Source organism: Chiloscyllium plagiosum, unplaced genomic scaffold, assembly GCF_037043375.1.
Source record: "Chiloscyllium plagiosum isolate Xiang-an unplaced genomic scaffold, Cpla_swu_hap1 HiC_scaffold_35, whole genome shotgun sequence".
Classification (NCBI taxonomy): Eukaryota; Metazoa; Chordata; class Chondrichthyes; order Orectolobiformes; family Hemiscylliidae; genus Chiloscyllium; species Chiloscyllium plagiosum.
Genome location: NW_028270173.1, coordinates 66898401 through 66917619, shown reverse-complemented (window position 1 = coordinate 66917619; position 19219 = coordinate 66898401). Strand labels below are relative to the sequence as shown.

The 19219-nt window shown below is 45.2% G+C and overlaps 2 long non-coding RNA genes across 2 annotated transcripts in view; both read left to right on the top strand.

The window, feature by feature from the left end:
• The window catches only part of LOC122541288 (uncharacterized), a 612062-nt gene that overhangs the window by 566913 nt on the left and 25930 nt on the right, over nt 1–19219 (top strand). The gene's annotated exons all lie outside the window — the stretch shown is intronic.
• LOC122541289 (uncharacterized) lies at nt 5742–18848 on the top strand. The gene is made up of 3 exons (XR_006309557.2): nt 5742–5838; nt 14996–15140; nt 18408–18848. It is a non-coding gene; the product is annotated as an uncharacterized LOC122541289 (long non-coding RNA).

Genomic DNA, 19219 nt, shown 5'->3' with positions numbered 1-19219 from the left:
CTTTGACGCATGAAACAATTGTGCAATGTGAGAGATTCACAGTCTTTGATGTATTCTCAAACAAACGGCAGACCAATGGCTCAGTGGTTAGCCAGACATTCACGTTGGATTCCACGTCTTTCCCCTGAACTCCCATAATCTCTTTCCACTCTATATCATCTCCCCACCTAATATATTGATTTGTCCCCTTTCAGCATTGTAGTTCCCTTTGCATCAAAGCCTCTTGACAATAATCCCACAATTAAATTCCCATGTTCCCTTCTGTAGCAGCAGCTCTGATCATCCTTCTTGACTTTTCATGAATGGAGCCCAAGGATAGATGAAGCTCGATTCTCGTGACAAACTTATCTTGGGAAAGAGCTCCTCAACTGCGTTCCACGACAGGTTGCACCTGGATCGAGAAGGCAGACTATGACCCACTGGAAGGCACTAAAGATGTGCAAAACCCTTATTCTGACTGTTGTTGGCCTGACCGCTCTCTAACCACATCCAAACTGCTGGACAGATATCAGGTACTGCCCTTGACTTATTGTACACGTTTTTGAAGCATCAGTTTTTGAAGCATGACCAACTGCTTGTAAAATATACAGCATGTTTAGCATTCTGATGCAAAGTCACCAGAAACGCTAACTCTTTTCTCCCTAGAGTTGCAGCCGAACATACTTTGACTAAATTGCACTGCAAGACAAACTTTTGTGATCTTTAAGGTCTATCTGAGGGGCCAAATTGCAAAAAGGCAAAGCAACACAACAGGGAGCACAAAAGTCACCATGAAGGTATCAACAGAGATGCAGCCTCATTTATGGGCGGCACGGTGGCACAGTGGTTAGCACTGCTGCCTCACAGCGCCAGAGACCCGGGTTCAATTCCCGCCTCAGGCGACTGACTGTGTGGAGTTTGCACGTTCTCCCCGTGTCTGCGTGGGCTTCCTCCGGGTGCTCCGGTTTCCTCCCACAGTCCAAAGATGTGCAGGGTCAGGGGAATTGGCCATACTAAATTGCCCGTAGTGTTAGGTAAGGGGTAAATGTACGGGTATGGGTGGGTTGCTCTTTGACGGGTCGGTGTGGACTTGTTGGGCCGAAGGGCCTGTTTCCACACTGTAATCTAATCTAATCTAGTCTGTGAGCTGGGTACTTGTTCTTTTGTGCAAATTGTCCTAGCAGCTTGGCGGTACAAACATGTATTGTCAGAAGGCGGAGGTGGGTACTGCAGATGCTGATGATTACAGTCAAGATTAGAGTGGTGCGGAAAAAGCACAGCCGGTCAGGCAGCATCCGAGGAACAGGAAAAACTTTTTGCCCGAAACGTCGATTTGCCTGCTTCTCGAACGCTATCTGACTTGCTGTGCTTTCCAGCACCACTCTGATCATGTATGGTAAGAAGCTTTTTGCTTTGCTGCGAAGATGCAGAAAGGTTAGCACATGTCAGATGCCACATGTTGCATGTCAGTGTCCATACACATGGGGTACATGTGGCCGTTGCCAATTGAGCAAACCCTGAGATGGTGATGCTGAGTATCCAAGGTAGATGTCCAGAGAAGTAAGCGGCGAGCTGGTGTCACAGGGAATCACTAACTTTTATGTCAAAAGTTTTCAACATCTCGTTTCCATTTGGCAAGTGGTAAAATAAGATATTGTGTATTAATAAGGCAAGGTTAAGTAATAATGAGCATCGTAACGAGCAATAATCCCCAATAGGTCTCTCGCCATTTACTAGTAATAATCTCATCTCATCCCCCAAGATTTGCTTGGTAAAGGTGACTTGATGGTGTGAGTGGCAAGAAAGGCCTCACTTCACATTAAACACAATTCTTCCAAATCATACACTATTGTTGATTTTTATTGGGGTGTTTGTAATCACAGGAACCCAAAACAGGCAGACAGCAATTTGTAAGTATTTTTTCATTGTTCATTGAGTTTGCAAAGCATCAGTTTCAGTATGATGCACTAATTATAGAGTCACGGAGAGGTACAGCACAGAAACAGACCCCTTGGTCCAACTCACCCATGTCCTTCAGATATCTTTAATTCATCTAGTCCCACTTGCCAGCACTTAGCCCATATACCTCTTAACCCTTTTTATTCATTCACACATCCAGATGCCGTTTAGATCTTGCAATTATGCCAACCTTTACCACTTCTGCTGGTAGCTCATTCCATACACTCTGCGTTAAAAAGTTGGCCCATAGGTCCCTTTTAAATCTTTTCTCTCTCACTGTAAGCCTAAGTCCACTGGTTCTGGACCACCACCCCAACCTTTCCCCCCTAGCCCCACCACAAGGAAAAACACTTCATCTATTTACACTGTCCATGTCCCTTAAGATTTTATAAAACATTTATAAGGTCACCCCTCTAGCCTCCGACTCTCCAGGGATAACAGGCCGAGCCAATTCAGCAACTCCCTATAACTCAAATCCTCCAACCTTGTCAACATCCCTGTAATTTTTTTCTGAGCCTTTCCAAATTTCACAACATCCTTTCTCGAAGAACGAGATAGAGAAAGTGTACAACAGTGACAATTGGTATTACTACTGACACAGACTATTAATATGAAATGTTAACAAACAGACTATTAATATGAAATGTTCCAATTTCATTAAAGCATAGGAGGCAGGACCTGGTCTCTCATCGAGGTGGTAGGGAACTCTTCTCTCGGTCTTCTTCTTCTTCTGGTCCATCTTTCACCTGCCTGGTGAGGACTGCTCAATGAAGATCGCTCTCTGGGGACCAACTGATGAGAAGTGCTGCTGACAAAATCTGCTTGATGAGAACTACCCTTTGAGAGAACCTCCCTCTGCCCCAGTCCTTATTACTGTATCATATTTCCAGAGGCAGGTAACTTACACTGTGTTCTGTTGGCCAGTGGACAGGGGGCAACTACAGTTGGCTGAAAAAGTAGCATACGCTCTTCTGGATGTGGACACATATGGGATGGAAAGTGAGGACCAAAAGGATCCTATCCATGTTGTGGGAGGGAAGAGAAGGTAATGGTGACGGCAGAAGTGCAGGAAATGGATGGGACATGGATAAGGCCCTGTCAATCCCAGCCGGGCCTCAGAAAGATCCACTTTTTCAACTTAAATGTGGATTCCACTGGCACCAACCATCTTTGATTTATTATCATCGCATGTAAACAGGTACAACAAAAAAAGTTTTATTTTGTGTGCAGTACAGGCAGATCCTCCCATACCATACAAAGTGTATTAGGATAACAGAACAGAGGGAAGAATACAATGTTACAGCTGCAGAGAGAAGGTGCACTGTGAGTATGATTAACATTAAATTTAACATTTGAGAGGTTAATTTGGAAGTTTCATAGTAGTAGGGAAGATGTTGTTCTTGAATCTGCGCATGTTATGTGGTGGCGTGGTGACTCAGTGGTTAACAATGCTGCCACACAGCGTCAGGGACCCAGGTTCAATTCCAGCTTCGGGTGACTGTCTGTATGGAATTTGCACATTTTCCTCATATCTGCCTGGGTTTCCTCCGGGTGCTCCGGTTTCATCCCACAGTGCAAAGCTGTGCAGATCAGGTGAATTGGCCGTGTGAAATTAACCATAGGTGCATTAGTCAGAGGGAAATGGGTCTGGATGGGTTCCTCTTCGGAGGGCCAGTGTGGACGTTTTGGGCCAAAGGGTCTGTTTCCACACTGTAATGAATCTAATCTAATCTGCTGACTTTCGGACTGCATGGACAATGTCAAGCTCCTGGGAGTGGTCATCCACAACAAGCCTTCTTGGACACTTTATGTGGACGCACTGGTTGCAAATGCCCAACAACGTCTTTTCTTACTCAGGCAGCTGAGGGATTTTAGCATGATGGGAAATACCCTTGCCAACTTTTATAGGTGCGCCATTGAGAGCATCCTGACTTGATGTGTCACTACCTGGTACGGCAACTATACCATTCAAGATCGAAGGCAGAGAGCGTGGTGAGCTTGGTACAGACAATCACAAAGGTCAACCTACTGTCTACAGAATCATCTACCAGGCCCGCTGTCAAGGGAAGGCTACCACCATCCATCCCACCCTGGCAACGCTTTTCAACCTCAACCATCGGGGAGAAGGTACAGAAACGTGAACACACTCACCAGCCGAATTCAAAACAGTTTCTACCCTACTGATGTTAAAATACCGATTGGACTCACAAACTCTTAACATTTGCCTGTATCTGTGTTTTTGTTTTTGCCGCTGCTTACCTATTGTTTACTTACCTATGCTACTTAACTGTGTGATCTGATTGCAAAACAAAGCTTTTCACTGTGTCTCGGCACACGTGACAATAAATTCAATTCAATTCAATTCAATATAATATGTTTTGCCTGATGCAAGCAGGTGGAATATAGTGTAATTGGGACGTGAAGGGTCCTTGTTGATGTCGGTTGCTTTCCTGAGGCAGCGGGAATTTTAAGTGGAAGACTTGTTTGTGTGATGGACTGGGCGGTGTTCATGATTCTCTACAGTTTCTTGCCATTTCGGACACAGCAGCAGCCACGGCACACTGTGATGCAACCGGATAGGATGCTTTCTATCTGCATCCAAAGGATCATTGGCTGCTATTTCCACCACCTCCAGTGAGATGCCACCACTTAACAAATATTCCCCTTCCCTGCCTTGTCAGCATCCTGCAGGGACCGTGCCATCAGTGACACCCTGGTCCACTCCATCTCCACTTCCAACACGCCTCCCATGACATCTTTCCATACAATTACAGATTTCCCGTTTACCTCGTCCCTTCTCATTGTCCAAGACCCCAGACACCTTCCAGGTAAAGCAGCGCTTTACGTGCACTTTGCTCAGGAGAAAGTGAGAACTGCAGATGCTGGAGATCAGAGTCGAGAGTGTGGTGCTGGTAAAAGCACAGCAGCTCAAACCGCATCAGAGGAGCAGGAAAATCGGCGTTTCAGGCGGAGGGCTTTTGCTTGGTTCTCCTGCCCCTTTGATGCTGCCTGACCTGCTGTGCTTTTGCAGCACCATACTCTGGACTCTGCACTTCGCTGAACTGAGTTCGCGGTGTTCACTGCTCACATTGTGCTCTCCTCTACATCAGGGAGACGGGACACAGACTGTGCCACCCCTTTGTAGAGACACCCATGTTTTCGAGGAATGAGGCCGAGCTTCCCGGTTTTGCTGCCACTTGCCCACAACACCGTGTTCCCTGTCCCCAGCATCTGATTTAGGGCCTGCTGCAGGGCTCCAGCAGACTCAGCACGAACTAGAACACAACACAACATGCTCACTTTGCCTGCAGCCTTCAGGGCTCAATATCAAGCTCAACAATTTTAAAGGCTCAGCACCTTGTGCAATGTCCTTTCCCCGCAGCCCAGGCCCTTGTCCTGACATGGGCTGCTTCAGGCACAGCCGGTCCCATTATCAGCTATTCTTTTCCCTGCCTCACAGTGATCTAGCTCTTTCTCTGTTTGACTGTCCTTCTCTCTCTTCCTGAGCTCCACCTTCACCTACTGCAGCAGTGACAGCTCTCACCCCCACCCCTGCCGATCCCTTCAGCATATATACCAAATTTCTGAATCCGAAACTTTACCTTTGCTTTAACTCCACAGATCCTGCCAAATATGCCGAGTTTCTCAAGCGATTTCTCTTTTCTCCTACATTCACCTTCAGGCGATGTTCCCAGGGCGGCACCTCAATTCCTATTGGCCATAACCAGGAGACTGACTGACTTCCTGACCAATCGGAAATGGATGTAGAGTAACGCCCCGCCCTAAGGCCTCACACAGAATCTCGAGGCGCGGCCGTTGAGTGGACACTGCGCGAGCTCGCGGCGGGAAGGGCCTCGCGCTTGGGAATGAGGAATCTATTTTTAAATCTTTCCAGTGAACGTGAGAAAACAGCTTAAATATTTATCAGCAAACTGTTAATGTGCAGATATACGGTAGTGAACAGGGAAACTTTCCTGTCCATGTAACTGCCCAAATAATGTTGGTCCTCGGGGTTAGCGGGAAACCAGGACAGGATTAGATACACCCGAGGATTCTGAGTGAAGCGAGAGGAGAAACTATGGAGCCACTGGCTCAAATATTACAGTCTCCCCAGGACTGGGAGGAGGGGTCAGGAGACTGGAGGATGGACATTACAGTCTCCCCAGGACAGGGAGGAGGGGTCAGGAGACTGGAGGATGGACATTACAGTCTCCTCTGACAGGGAGGAGGGGTCAGGAGACTGGAGGATGGACATTACAGTCTCCCCAGGACTGGGAGGAGGTGTCAGGAGACTGGAGGATGGACATTACAGTCTCCTCTGACAGGGAGGAGGGGTCAGGAGACTGGAGGATGGACATTACAGTCCCCCAAGACTGGGAGAAGGTGTCAGGAGACTGGAGGATGGACAATACAGTCCCCCAAGACTGGGAGGAGGGGTCAGGAGACTGGAGGATTAACATTGCAGTCTCCCCAGGACTGGGAGGAGGAGTCAGGTAACTGGTGGATTGACATTACAGTCTCCTCTGTACTGTGAGGAAGTGTCAGGAGTGTGAGGAACGAACCTCACATATTAATAAATTTCAGTCCGATTCAAATTCTGAAGCAGCGAACTTTATTGAAACGTTCTTGAAAGAAGGGTGACTAACAAGTAGGCATAGCGATCTAAAAATTACTTCACAATTTATACAGTTTAACTCAGTCTCTCTCGGTCCTTCCCCGTTGACTTCATTGGCCTAGCATATCACGATAGTCAAACCTATCACTATTCCCTATTGCATTCCGTCCCTGCCAACCTGCGCTTCACCCTTGTTTACTTCTCCTGCTACTCTAAGCCTAGAGCCCCTTACTCTTGTTTGCTTTATCCCTTATTTGTAACTAACTTGGCTCGTTCTCGTGCCCATGTAAACTTAATCTGCTGAGCTGGCATGACTCAGTGACCTTTTCTTCCGACTATCCTCCTTATCTACTTGTCCGTCTGATTTGTTTAACATGTTCCATTGTTGCTCGTCCTAATCTTAACTGACTCCCTTCATAAGGTTTCATCTTTGCATGCAAGACTTGCTAGCTCAGCTCTTGGCAGAAACAATCATACAATTGTGTAAGTTAGCTCAGTGCTTTGCAGAAGCAATTATGTAATTTGGTCTTCAGCTGCAGAAGCAACACTACTTTAGCCATATCTCACAATTTCCCATTTTTATTAACATTTGTTGTCTTTGCATTTCCTCATATGTCGCCTCCAAGTTGGCGAGCATCATCCCCGAAATTTCATTTAATTTGGAAACCTCCAAGGGGTCACTCATGTCCCCTTCGTTCAACAGGTAGAGACCTTCTCCCCGATTGTGCTTTAGGGGCATTTGTGAGGCCAAAGCTATTTCAATCAGCCTTTGGGTTGGTCCTTTTGCGCAAGATATGATACAGCATCCTATTGTGGTCAATACTCCTGCCACCACGATTAAAGAGGTAAGGACGGAGTCCACCACACCCTTCCAATTTCCAAACCACCACTCTAGCCACCCGGTGAGTGATGTGTTGACTCCTGAGATTTCGGCTAGTTCTTCCACCAGTGTTGTTAGGGGCCGAATAAAAGACCCATCTGGGGCTGTGTTATTTGGAATAAAGATACAACACACACACACACACCCTTTTTCTGCTAGGATCATATCTAGGGCCATGCTCTTCCCGCAGGCCAGATTACTGGTTGCATCAAGTTGCTCGGCTGTGCCTTTAATTGTGTCTCTTGTGTAATTAATGAACTTTTGCTGATTACAGAAAACATAATTTATCCAGTCCACATTCTTGTTGACCGTTACCCATCAGAAGAGAGCCAATTCAAAATATGCTGTGATCTGGTTATGAGCCTTGAACTCATCGGGTACCCCTCTTGGAAATACCATAGTGTCCAGATATATCCGATCATCAAATGATTTATCCAATAATGATCTCTTATTCCGTCCCCCTTTCTTTGCTGTCTTTTCCTTTCCAAATGCCAGGGTGAACGGAATTGCCAATTGCACAATCGCACACATGCCCCTCCAATCTGGAGGTAGTGTGGGTCTCAATATTTTCCCTCCGCAGTACCACCACAGGTCGGCTCGGGGAATCCTTAATGCTGAGTAGTTCCCTCCTTTGTCCGTTTCCGTCACGTACTCAATTTTGGTACATGATTTCAGCTCCCCCAAGGATCTGGATCGATTTGATCCCCGTCTGTTTACACAAGATGTGTGATTTCCGACCATGGCAGAAAACATGTGTGTGTGGGGGGGTGTTTTAAAATCTTTCTTCTTTAAGGGAGGGAACAATAATGGAAGAGGCATACAATTCTTATTATTCCATGCGGTCTGATCCTGATACAGGGCTATCATGCATGTCATGCCCCTCCTGTCTCGTTTCGACCTAAGCGGAAAGGGGACTACTTGGGCCATTGGTGGCCCAGAGACACATGCATAACAGTTGCTTTTATTCAGACTTTTCACAGTGCACTTTACCCATTCAGCCCAGGCATTTGTATCCCCATATCCTGTTTCTATTTCGATGATCTGTTTGAAGTCTTTTACCTCTACAATTTTTATCACCTTCGGTCATTGGGAGGGGCTTTACTATTCGTTTCTTCTGCTCGGGTTCCGTCTTCCACCTGTATATTGAAACAACAGCCCAATAAATTCTTCCCGCCTGCTTTCATCTCTATCCCGAATGTTTTGTTTAATTGTACCTGATAGGTTTCTCCCCCATAAAACGCTTCATGCTATGAGGTTTTCTTTATTGTTAAGTATATCGGGTTGCACTTTTTATCGGGACAGTCAAGAGCTGGCCGGAAGGGGCCCCGGTGTACTGTGATGAGTGGATTAATCAAGAGATCACCTTCACGGTCTTCCTGCCTCTGCCATCCTTTGCATCCCCCATCCCAAAGATATCCTTTACACTTCTCTCTCAGAGACACTGTCGTCTCATCAACCCTACCACATGCCCACCCCCCACCACCACCACCATCTTTGGGGGCCTTTTTCGTAGAACTTAAGATGTACCTATAAGTTACAGTATTGCCTCTGACTTCTTACATCTGCGCAATCCACTTGGCTGCAGGCATCCATTTCTATGACTTGTGAATTTGTACTTGCTGGAACGGCTATCACTTAGTAAGACGACCAAACCAGGGTCTGACAGAATCCTACGATTAGAAGAGCTAACATCGTGTACCTACACATCCCCCTCAATCTACAATGGTACTGAAGCACCGAGAGACTTAGCATACAATACGATAGAAAGTATTGCGCGCTCATGTCGCCAATGTATAATCAGTTATATAAAGTCATTTAAGTGGTTTGATTCGGTTGTCCAGACCTCTCTCTCAAACAGAGATTCCACTGGCCCCTTAATCCGGGTGTAGTGAGTGCAGCCTCTCCTCCCACTGTCATTTTTTTTGGTTAAAATATCCACGTCCAGTCCAATTTTGCCAGATAATCTCTTAGATTCATAAGATTTGTCCACGCTAAACATCAAAGCTTTACACTGGTGGTCCTACGCGAAATGTAAATGTATTGACACAGGCTTAAAAATAGTCCGTCTCTGGCAATTCGTCCACATGATCAGCTTCACTTCATTAAATTAAATCTAGAATTGCTCTCCGTCTTGATGGACTCTTGCCTGCTAAAGAGATTGGTTAAATGCAATTCAAGAACTGTGTGCTCTCAGTGTCTTTCAATCTGTTCATATACTAATTGGCATTTGAGAGATGGAATCCCCAAGTAGTCCTATTGTTTTAATACTCAGGCATGTCTCACATCCTACTGTTCTGTTTGTTTAGAGGATTTGGTCGTTAACAGTAAATTACTAGCAGTGAGGTTGCCACCTTTTTTAAGTTCTCAGCTGAACCCTATCACGTCCATTGTCGATTCAATGAGAATATCAGAGTGGAGGAGGGGGGAAATTCAGTTGATGATAAATGAGCTTGTGTTGGATACATGGGGATGCAAGTTGACATCATCAGAACAGATGTAGATGGAGTTACAGGGAGAATGGAGTGGAATCCTCACCGGGTGCAGGATGTGAGGAAGGATATTCGAGATAACTGGGAGTTGGTGGATTTATAATGGATGATGATGTATAACCTTTGCACAGAAATGGAAACAGACAAGTCAGGGAAGAGAAAAGTTAAATAAGATCAGGGGATTATGAGAGAAGGATAGATATTGGAAACAAATATTTGATTAATTAATGAAGAAACACTGATAATATTGTTGTGGTTCTGTTCGTCGAGCTGGGAATTTGTGTTGCAGACGTTTCGTCCCCTGTCTAGGTGACATCCTCAGTGCTTGGGAGCCTCCTGTGAAGCGCTTCTGTGATGTTTCCTCCGGCATTTATAGTGGTTTATATCTGTCGCTTCTGGTTGTCAGTTCTAGCTGTCCGTTGCAGTGGTCGGTATATTGGCTCATGCTGGGTATCGGGTCCTTTGTTCTGGTGCGTTGTTGTCTGAGAGTGGCTGTTGATATGTGTGCTGTTATGAGTAAACCAATGTAGTGTACAAAATCCTATGCAAGGGCTGCACAAAACACTACATAGGACAAACGGGAAGACAGCTAACGATCCGCATCCATGAACACCAACTAGCCATGAAAAGACACGACCAGCTATCCTTAGTAGGCACACACGCAGATGACAAGCAATATGAGTTCGACTGGGACAACACTACTATTATAGGACAATCAAAACAGAGAACAGCCAGGGAATTCCTAGAGGCATGGCACACATCCACAGATTCAATCAATAAGCACATCGACCTGGACCCTATTTCCCGACCACTGCAACGGACAGATGGAACTGACAATCGGAAGTGGCAGAGACAAACCACTCTAAATGCCGGAGGAAAGATCACAGAAGCGCTTTACAGGAGGCTCCCAAGCACTGAGGATGTCACCTAGACAGGGGACGAAACGTCTGCACCAGAATTTCCCAGCTCGGCAAACAGAACCACAACAACAAGCACCCGAGCTACAAATCTTCTCACAAACTTTGAATTGATAATATTACAATATATCAAAGAAAGCGTTGTGGTATTGGGCGTGGTCCAGAGGAACAGAGAAGGAGGCATCTGAGAGATGCCGCTCAGTTCATCGCTGCTGCTTTCCTCTCTCATCTGGAATTGGAAATGGTCATTGATTTCACCTCCAATTTACACCCAGCCATCATTTTGACTCGGTCTTTCTCTGACACCTCTCCTAACTTCCTCGACATCTCTGTTTCTACTGCCAGAGATAGACTGGTCACTAACATACACCATAAACCCATCGACTCCCACAGCTAACTGGACTATATATCCTCACACATTGCTTCCTGTAAAGACACCATTCCATTCTCCCAGTTCCTCCATCTCTGTTGTATGTTCTGATGAGGCCAACTTAAACAAAGAAGCCTCGAAATGTCCACTTTCTTCCTCAAACAAGGATTCCCCAGTACCGTTTTTGACAAAGCCCTCAACTGCGTCCAACCCATCTCCCGTACTTCCACCCTCACCCCCTTCTCTTTCCTCCTACAACCGTGACATAGTTCCCCTTGTCTTTACCTAGCATCCCACCAACATCGCCGTCCAGGAGATCATCAGCCACTTTTCCTGCCAGCTTCAGCAAGATGCCACCAGCAGACACATATGCCCCCCCTCCTCCCTTGTCTGCCTTCTGGAGGGATATTAACCTCTGGGACACCTTGGTTCACTCTTCCTTCTCTCCCAACAGCCTCCCAGAACTCCACACCACCTTCCCCTGCAACTGCCAAAGGTCTAACACCTGCCCAGTTACCTCCTTTCCCCCATAGTATCCAAGGGCACAAACCCACCTTCAAGGTGAAGCAGCATTTTACCTGTCCTTCCAAAATCTAGGCCACTGCATTCACTGCTCACTATGTGGTCTCCTCTACATTGGGTTCACACTGACTGTGTGATTGCTTCGGAGAACAACTGCATTCTGCCCACAAAAAAAGACCCTGAGTTTCCAGCTGCCTGCCACTTTACCACACCACCCTATCCCCTGGCCAATATCTCTATCTGAGGCTTGCAACAGCGTTCCAGCGAAGCCGGAAGAGCAACATTTCATTTTTGACTTGGTTACCCTGTTTCCCTCCGGACTCAATGTCGAATTCAATAACTTTAAGGCCTGAACGCTCCAACGTCCTCACCCCTACTCCATACAACAGGCCTTGTTATCACACAGCCTACCATTATACACTACCCATTGTTAAACACTAACAGTCTTCATTAACAGCTATTCAGTCTCCTAGCCTGATTGTTACCATTGTCTATCGATCAGTTCTCATTTTTGTACTTTATTCCCAACTACCATTTACTCCTTACTCCCTGCTCCACTCTGCCTTCTGTGTATAAACCGACATGTTCAAACCTAGCATCAGTTCTGAGGAAGGATCACCAGACCCGAAACATTATATCTGATTATTTACAGATACTGCCAGACCTGCTGAGCTTTCTCAGCAATTTCATTTTTTCTGTTCCTGATTAACAGCATTCTTTCTATTTCTATATTGGCAGACTGGTTCTGTTGGAACTGTTTGCCTTCGATTCATCCACAGCTGGGGTATGTGTCTAGTTCTGGTCACTGCACAATAGGAAGAATGCGATCCTATTCGAAGGAGTGTAAAGGAGATTCACCCGCACGTTGCATGGGTGCAGCATATAAGCTGTGAAGAGGAAGGCTAGATAAGCTTGCATTGCTTTCTTCCGAGCAGAGATCCGAATATGTAAGACTATGAGGAGCATGTTGAGGGGGATAAAAAAAACAGTTGTTCCCCTCAGTTGAAGGGCCAATGAGAAGGTGGTGTAATGTGCAGTTGAAAGGAGCTGGTTGAGAGTAAAGATGCCACCTAGAGGATGGTAGGAGTCCGCACTGCACTGCTCAGGAGGGTAACTGAGGTGTGAATCCTCAGACCCTTTACAAAGGACTTGGATTAGCACATTAAAATGTCATCATATTCATGACTATTGACTATTAAGTGTTGGAAATTCGGAACGGTGCAGTTATTATAGGAATTTTGGAGGTACAAACTCGATGGAATGAGCAAACCCATCTCTTCCGTATGATTCTATCATTCTATGGTTTTACAATTAAGGTTCCGAATTAGTTTATTTCTCATCTTTATTTTGATAAAATATTATCTCGTGTAAGTTCCAGCTGTTGTTGTGGTCAATATCAGCTTCAGGCACGTGTTCATTCACAGATAGAATTTCCCAGTGTGTTGTAACATTAAACTAATAAGGAAAGCAGTGGGATAACAGTGTGCAGTACAACAGTTCTCAAGGAGCTGTACAACATAAGGCACTGAATAACTGAATAAATTCAGCAAAATGAAGGGCTTCACTGAAAAGACTATCAGAAGATATTTAGGTACTGATAGGATTGACCATGTGTGTGAAATAACTCTAGTATTATTGTTTGAAGACAAGTTGCAACTAACATTCCAGACCTAACAGTATCATATTAATCCATCCTTTCGGGTAATCATTAGAGATGCAAATCTCAATGATATCACATCATTAAAATAAACCTGTTGTCGTAATCTGTTTGTTCAAAATATTTTTTTAAAAATTGAAGATGTAATCAGTTTCCCAGTGGAGATACCACACAATATAAAATAGATTCTCTGGAGCTGTGTCATCTCCAATTCCGAGAGATTTCTCCAATCCTGACAGAATGCCAGCAGCAGGAACGGAGAGGCTAATGCTCTCTAAAGTGTACTACACCAGCCTTGTCATCGTCGGTTTTCCTGGTAAGGCCTGTACCAACTTATGTTGTACTTTTTTTTAGATTACCTACTGTGTAGAACAGGCCCTCCACACCGACCCTCCGAAGAGTAACCCACCCAGACCCATTTCCCTCTGACTAACTGACCGAACACTATGGGGCAATTTAGCACAGCCAATTCACATATTTGGACTGTGGGAGGAAACCGGAGCACCCGGAGAAAACCCACGCAGACACAGAGAGAATGTGCAAACTTCACACAGACAGTCAACCGAGGCTGGGATCGACTCTAGGACCCTGGTACTGTGAGGCACAATGCTAACCATTGAGCCACCGTGCAGTAGACTTTTGACCACTCTATGACTGATGACTACTTTATTTCCATTTGGCAAGGCAAATACTGATGCCCAGCGATACTATCCTCACTTGCTGAATTTAAAGTGAACAATTGTTTGATTAGGAGGCTCCTCAGTGATGTCCACTGTTGCCTGTTGCTCTATACTGTGCAGAATGGGTTTGCACTGAGGCCACACTGATGGGGTTTTGCTGAGCACCGGCCCTGGCTGGTCCAGAAAGTGTTTAGCAAGACCATTCTCTCTCTGTGGGAGTTCAAAGCCTGCTATTGGACAGATGAGTTTTGTAACAACTCACCACTTTGCGATACCTGGTGTTTCCCATTCCTTGATGTGAAGGGATTGTGTTGGTGGGTCTTGCTCAGGCAGCTCTCTGCAAATAGGAGCCCAGATACAACAGGTGGGCAATGGGTGAGTCGGGCAGGCCGTTATCGAGTGATCAGTGACGGTCAGCATGAATAGCTTTGACTATCCTGTATGTTTTCGTCAGTGACTGGATGTGTTGGGGTCATGATATTTGTGAGGACTGATCGCTAGGAGCGGGGTGTTGAGAACAGGGTTCCAATTATGATGTTTATTGTTGAATTATTTGATTCCCAAAAAGGCGTGTATGTTATAGCGTTTGTAAAAAGATGCACAGTACACAGTTTAATCGGACAAAGGCTGAGATCTGGAGTGTTGGGGCAACAGCTCTCCCACAGAGGATCAAACATCTTTGTCAAACAAGATGTTTCCCACCTTGCCCTCTGTTGCTGTTATCCTTTGATATTTCTGAACAATACACGTCTGTGTGAAGGTGCTCCCATGGGAATTTATTTGGGATTGTCATTTAGTCTTTGGGTACCAATTTAGATATGTATTTATGATTTTGATTATTGTTTTCAATGTGATAAAATAGTGTTACACCACGGAGTGCAGTTCTCCACTAACATTGTGAATTTCCTGTTATTGTACCTGGTCCAGATGCCTCAGAACAGTGGAGATTGGGTGGTACTGAAGGACTTTTCCTCTGATGAAATACAAGTTGGTTTGGGGTGACTGATGTGCGATTTAGGACATTTGATATTGTGCTGCTCCAAGGGTTTCGTCAGGCTCAAGAACCTCCAGTGTAAGTCAGCCCTGCTGTTTTGATCTCCCTTTAACTTGCCATTCAGCACTGAGGGGCATGGTGAGCTGGGAATCGTGTCAGGGTCACCAATTTATTCACAGTCCACCAGCAGTACACTGCAATCAGAATCTGTCCACCCTGGTTTACATGGTGCTCTTTGCCTTACGGCATGGGACATTAATGCACCGATTGTCACACGGGATGTCAGTCTGAACAGTGATTGTGGTTTACACCACAGGGACAGATTTATAAAGATATTTATAATGCGATTTACTGTACTCATATTGATGCAGTTCAATATCTCACTGGTCGATTTGAGCCAATCTGCATCTTAGAAATGTTGTCACGTCTTCCTTGCCCTCTGAATGCCCAGACAGTGGGGGTAAGTGGGAATGCCTGTTTGCCTGTGGTCACTTTTAGGGAAGTTGTTGATGTCTACACCCTGTGCTGGATGAGAATTGCCATTCAGGGAACTGACCCCACTCAGGACAGCTCAGTATGGTCAGCTGCTTCTGCTCAGCTGAAAGGCTTCATGTCGTTTAAATCGCTGCATCAAGGTGTGGTGGTTTATTGGAAGTCACATTTTGGAGCTCAGTAACCCCGACAGTTTTGTGACGATTGAGGGATAAAACTGCCAGCAGCAATTTCCACTCTCATGTGCCCAACAATAATCCCCATCTCATCTCCTCCACTTCCTGCACCTACCCCCTCGAACCCAACCCTCCAAGCGCAACAAGGATAGAGTTCCTCTGGTCCTTACTTTCTAGCACACCAACCACTGGATACAACCCATCATCCTCCACCATTTCTGCCACCTATAAACAGTCCCCACCACCAGAGATATATTTCGCTCCCCGCCCCGATCAGCATTCTGCAGAGGCCATTGACTCCACCATTCCATTGTTAGGTAGGCGCTACCCACCAATCCACCTTACCTTGCCACCACCACCAACCAAGACCTTCAAGGAGCCTTCCACAACCTGCAGAGATTATCCTACACATCCAAATACTCCATCTACTATGCTCTCGTTATGGTCTCTGCATTGGGGAATTAGGACGCCAAGTCACGGAATGTTTCAGGGAACATATCTGGGCCACACGCACCCAATAACCCCACCGCCCTATGGCTGACCACTTCAACTGCCCCACCCACTCCACCATGGACACGCAAGTCCTGGGATTCATACAGCCATTAAATCCAAGCCACCCAATATCTGGAGAAAGAAACCCTCATCTTTCACCTTGGGACTCTTCAACCACACGGGATGAATGTTGATTTCACCAGTTTCATCATCTCCCCTTCCACCACCTCATCCCAAGTCCAACTCTTCATTTAACTGCCATCTTAAACTTTCCTACCTGTCCATCTTCCTTCCTAGATGATCCACCCTCTCCTCTGAACTATCACTATCACCTCCCACCAGCATCTACCTATGGCCTTCCCAGTTACCTTACCCCCCACCCCCCACTCCCCATGGAGCCTTACCCCTATCTTGTTTACAGTAAATGTTTGCGGTAAATGTTTGCAGTAATGATAACACGGAGCTGTTCATTCCCACAGCACATTGTAAATGTCAGGGTTGCTGCATCAACCCTGCTGGCTTGGACATATCTGGCATAGTGTGTTTCATGTCAGGGGAGTAACACAGTGGATCAAACTCTTTGATGCAATAATGACCTGTTTCTTCAATTTCAATACAGTTCACTCGAGGGCAAATACAGTTAATGGGGGCAAGATATCAAAGTAATTTCATTTGCTATCCTGTAAGACTGTGAAAGATTCAGAGAATATGCGTTACTGCCATAATGCCAGGGGTTAGGACAATGCAAAAGGCTGACTGTTGTGGAAACTAGCATTGTGTTATGAGCCCTCTTGGAGTCTTTTATTCTTCTCTTGAAGTTCATTAGCTACTTCGCCAGAGCATCTGACTCACTGATGTGGGAAGCTGTGTATAATGGTTACATTTAACCCTTGACTTATTGGTCACTAGCAGGGGCAGGGCAAGTTCCTAATGTGTGACAAAATGTATGCTATTAATAGTTTCAAACTAACTTTGTGGTGTAATTCCTCAATTGAGAGAAAATAAGACTTTTGTCTGTAGTTCCCGGGGCTCTCTGCATTTTCCAGGGATTGACTGGAATATTGTGTATTGTTGAGCCCGATTTCCAGGAATCACTCTGAGTGAAGGTGTTACTGATCGTGGAATTGTATTGAATGGCGATCATGAACCTCAGGCTGAACCCGCTGATTGCTGTGGTCTCATGTAACTGGGAGGATGCGTCATTGAAGCGTTGTACTGATCATGGGTAACTGAGCAAATATGATCTACTGACCCAGTATGCCTGCTTTTCTGTGTGTATCTGTAATTGCAGCATTGTGGTAAGTGTGGAGCTATGAGAGGAAATGACTGTAATCACAAGTTTTATTGGGAATATCTTTCACTGTAAATCTGCATTTTATCAATTAGAACTTAGCTGAAAATGTGTTGCTGGAAAAGCGCAGCAGGTCAGGCAGCTTCCAATGAGCAGGAGAATCGACGTTTCGGGCAAAAGCCCTTCTTCATTCCTGAAGAAGAGCTTATGCCCAAAACGTCGATTCTCCTGCTCCTTGGATGCTGCCTGACCTGCTGCGCTTTTCCAGCAACACATTTTCAGCTCTGATCTCCAGCATCTGCAGCCCTCACTTTCTCCTCAATTAGAACTTACCCGAGTATGTGTTCCTGGCCAAAGAGGAACAACTAACCCTAGTATCCATGTGTTACCGGGAGCATCTCTCAAAGGAAAATTACACTGAGTATGAGTTACTAACTGGACAAAGCTAGCAATCACATTTCACCAGATTATAGTCAAACTTCCAAATATGGTTCCAAACAGTGGAAGTACTAGCATTCGGAGCACTGCTCCTTCATCAGGCGTTTCTGATTATTGTTTTCCATAACCAACTGATGAAGTAGCAGCGCTCTGAAAGCTAGAGCTAAACCTGTTGGATGAAAACCTGGTGTTGTGTGATTTTTACTGTGTCCACCACAGTCCAACACTGGTCATTACAAACTAGAGAGGAGCAACCAACCTCAGTGGTCTTGTATAAGTAGGAATACATCAGACGACAGAACTTAACTATTTGTGGAGATCTGAATGAAGTGAAATATCTGACTGCAGTGGGAACTAGGACCACAGCAGTACACACCATGAAATCCGTCACTTCTATGACATTCCTTATTTCTGTTCTGTCCATTGATGCAGATGTCTTTTTAATTCATTTGTTAGATGGCGGTTTCGCTGGTTGGTCAACATTTATTACCTGATCCAGTTGATCTTGAGAAGGTGGTAGTGAGCTGTTATCTTGAACTGCTGCGGTCTACCTGCACTGTGTTAATCTACAGTGAATTTCGAGGGGACAATTCCAATCAATATAGTTTGTAAATGTAAAAATAGATTGCAAGTGAGAAAATCGTCACAGCTAGTTGGATATGTATGGTGCTAAATTTACAATGTGCAACATCCCATTGAAGACAAACAGATTGAACAGTTTTCATGAAGGAGCAACAATGTTAATTCAATAAAATGCCCTAAAGACATATCTTGTCAACTCAAATAATTAGTTTGGTAATGATTAATCTGCCAGCAAGGTTAGGATACGTTGTGGGACATGGCTACATCAATTTATTATCTGTACGTTAATAAAGATGGATATAGAGCTTGTAACGTTTACAAAATTTCATATCTGTTTATTCATTAGATTTGGATTAACAGTTGGTGAATTTGTAATTCATAATCTGCGCACAGTTATTTTTTCAGCAATCGCTGCTCTTCACAGGGCAGGAGTCATGGGCGATTTCAACTTCCCATTTATTGATTGGAAGCTCTTTAGATCAAGTAGATTGGATGGGGCGGTGTTTGCGCAGGGCGGTGTTTGCGCAGTGTGCCCAGGAAGTTTTTCTAACTCAGTATGTAGATTGTCCGACCAGAGGGGAGGCCATATTGCATTTGGTACTCGGTAATGAACCGGGACAAGTGATGGGCTTGTTAATGGGTGAACATTTTGGTGATGGTGACCACAATTCTGTGACTTTCACCTT